The sequence below is a fragment of the Phalaenopsis equestris genome, unplaced genomic scaffold (assembly GCF_001263595.1).
Source record: "Phalaenopsis equestris unplaced genomic scaffold, ASM126359v1 Scaffold000863, whole genome shotgun sequence".
Classification (NCBI taxonomy): Eukaryota; Viridiplantae; Streptophyta; class Magnoliopsida; order Asparagales; family Orchidaceae; genus Phalaenopsis; species Phalaenopsis equestris.
The window spans coordinates 52,595-56,236 of NW_018165303.1; positions in this window are offsets into that span (position 1 = coordinate 52,595).

Sequence of the window (3,642 nt, forward strand, 5' to 3'; positions counted from 1 at the left end):
TATATATACACACACACACACACACACACACACACACAAATTTATAAAAACATAAAAATACATAAAAAAATCCAAAAATAAATTTAATTAAGATTGTATTTTTAAGGAAATTTTACCTTGCTTGCGTTATTTGTTTATGCGAAATATTGGATCTAAAGGTTTAGTAGCTTACGATTCAGAATTTGAACGTACTATTAGAAAAATTTCAAAACAACAAAGAGAAACTAAAAATTTGAAAGAAATGATGAATAATATAGAAAATCCAATAAATGAAAATCGATAAAGACCTTTAAAAGATTATGCAAATCCGACATCAGATGAACTTCATTTAACTATTCAAAATCGTGATGTTGTTGCTAATTCATTTGAGCTTAAACCTGCTATTATCCAAATGATACAAAATAATCAGTTTGAAAGATCCCCTACTGATGATCCTAACTTACATCTTGCTAATTTTTTTTGAAATTTGTGCTACATTTAAATATGACAGAATGTCTAATGATGTTGTTAGGCTTAGACTTTTTCCTTTTTCACTAAGGGATAAAGCCAAGGCTTGGTTAAATTCATTAGCACCCGGATCTATTAGAACTTAGAGAGAACTAACACAAAAATTCTTAGCTAAATATTTTCCACCATCGAAAACCGCTAAGCTTAGAAATGGTATTACATCTTTTCGTCAGTTTGAAGGGGAATCAATATATGAAGCCTGAGAAAGTTTTAAGGATCTTCTTAGAAAATGTCCACACCATGTTTTTCTAGATTGGTTAATAATTCAAGCCTTTTACAATGGATTGGTAGGATCATTATAATGTATTATAGATGCTGCTGCGAGTGGATCATTAATGCCAAAACCTTTTGATGAAGCATATTCTTTAATTTAAGAAATGACTTTTAACAATTTTCAATGGCCCTTTGAAAGGGTAAATCATAAGAGAGTAGCCAATATTCATGATTCTGATGCAATGTCTATTTTGGCATCTCAAATTGCTGCTATTTCTAAAAAGTTTGATCAAATAGGGGTGAACTATTCTCAAATACCCCCAGTATTAGAGGAAAATTCATTAGGACAATTATTGATACTCAACAATCTTATGAAACTTTAAACGCTATAAATAATCAAAATAACAATCCTTATTCTAATTATTTTAACCCTGGATGGAAAAATCAACCTAATTTTAGTTAGAATAATTATAATAATTTGGTGAATCATTCTAGAAATCTGAACAATCAAGGAAATACCTTATTATCCTAACCCACAAGTTAATGATAAGAAGTTGACAATGGAAGATTTGATGTTGATTATGGGAAATCAAATACAGAATCAAGGGGCTGCTATTAGAAATATTGAAAATCAATTAGGACATATTGCTACTGCACTTAGTAATAGACATTCTGGAATTCTTCCGAGTACTGTGGAAGTTAATCCAAAAGATCAAAATAAAGAGCAAACTAAAGCGATTAAATTACGAAGTGGAAAAGAAATTGAAACAATGATCTAAAGAGAAACTGAAGTTGATGAAGAGAAGAAAGAAATGGAAAATGATCAACAGAAAAATGAACAAACACAGGTTCCTGTAGAAAAATTCATTACCTCCGTTTCCTCAGAGACACTAAAGCAGAAGAATAAAGATAAACAATTTATAAAATTTTTGGAAATCCTTAAAAAGTTAACGATAAATATTTCGTTTATTGAAGCTTTAGAACAAATGTCATGTTATGTTAAATTTATGAAGGATGTACTAAATAAGAAAAGGAAGTTTACAGATCATGAGACCGTTGCACTTAGTGAAGAGTGTAGTGCTATTATTCAGAAAAAGCTTCCTGAAAAATTAAAAGATCCTGGTAGCTTTACTATACCTTGTGCAATTGGTGAAAAGTTTTTTGGAAAAGCTTTATGTGATTTAGGAGAGAATATCAATCTTATGCCTTTATCAATCTTTAAACGTTTTGGGAGAATTAAATTTGGGAGAAATTTCCCCTACTACTATAACACTTCAGTTAGTTGACTGATCAATAACTATCCAAAAGGTGTTATAGAGGATGTACTAGTAAAAGTTGATAAATTTATTTTCCCTGTAGACTTTATAGTATTGGGTATGGAGGAAGATAAAGAGAGTCCTATTATTTTAGGGAGACCATTTCTTGCAACAGGAAGAGCTGTAATAGATGTACAAAAAGGAGAATTAATAACAAGAGTTAATGATCAAGAAATAAAATTTAATATAGCAAAAGCTATGAAATATCTTGCAATAAAGAAAGATAATGAATATTTCAGGATGGAAGTAGCTAAGTATTTAAGTAATGAACAGTTTAAGAAAGAATTCAAAGATAAATTTAAGCAAGAATAAATTTTTGAAAATGAAGATGAAGTTTAAGAAGAAGATTTGGATTATATTCAGGGAAAAATTAAAAGGTTAGACTTGTTTGTTGAAAAACGATAGTAAAAATCTTATTCCTTCAAGTATTAAACCACCTGAACTTGAAATAAAAATATTACCTGCCCATTTAAAGTATGTATTTTTAGGAGAATCATCTATATTGTCTGTTATTATATATTCCGAGTTAACTGAAATGTAGGAAGAAAAGTTAATAGAAATGTTGAAAAAGTATAAAAAGGCTTTTGGATGGACTTTATCAGATATTAAAGGAATTAGTCTTTCAATTTGTATGCACATAATTTTATTAGATGAACAATATGAACCTAAAGCTGATCCTCAGAGAAGATTAAACCCGATAATGAAAGAAGTTGTTAAAAAAGAGATTTTAAAATGGTTAGATGCTCGAATTACATATTCTATTTCAGATAGTGTTTGGGTAAGCCCAATTCACTGTGTTCTGAAGAAAGGAGGAGTGACTGTTGAAGAAAACAAGAAAAATGAATTAATATTAATAAGACAAGTAACTGGTTGGCAAATTTGCATTGACTATAGAAAATTAAATATGTCCACCAGAAAAGATCACTTTTCTTTACCCTTTCTAAATCTAATGTTGGATAGATTAGCAGGGAATAAGTATTATTATTTTTTTATATGGATATTCCAGTTATCACCAAATTCTAATTGCTCTAGAGGATCAAGAGAAAACAACATTTACAAGCTCATATGGAACATTTATTTTTTGTAGAATGTCTTTTGGACTATGCAATGCACCTGCAACATTTCAAAGGTGTATGATGTCAATTTTTAGCAATTTTATAGAACATGGAATGGAAGTGTTTATGGACAATTTTTTCATATTTGGAACTTCGTTTGAATTATGCCTTAAAAATTTAGAAAAAGTTCTAGAAGTATGTGAAAAAGTCAATTTAGTATTAAATTGGGAAAAATGTCAATTTATGGTTGCAGGACGTATCGTACTTGAGCATAAAATTTTTGAAAAAGGCATGGAAGTAGATCTTGCAAATAATCCAAGTTATAGAAAAATTACCACCACCTACTAGTGTTAAAGGGGTGAGAAGTTTTCTAGGACATGCTGGTTTTTACAGGAACAACATTAAAAAATTTTCAAAAATAACTAAGCTTTTATGCCAACTTTTAGAAAAAGATACAAAATTTGATTTTAATGAAAAATACATAAAAGTATTTGAATTGTTAAAGAAAAAATTAGACACTGCACCTATATTAGTACCACCTAACTAGGAAA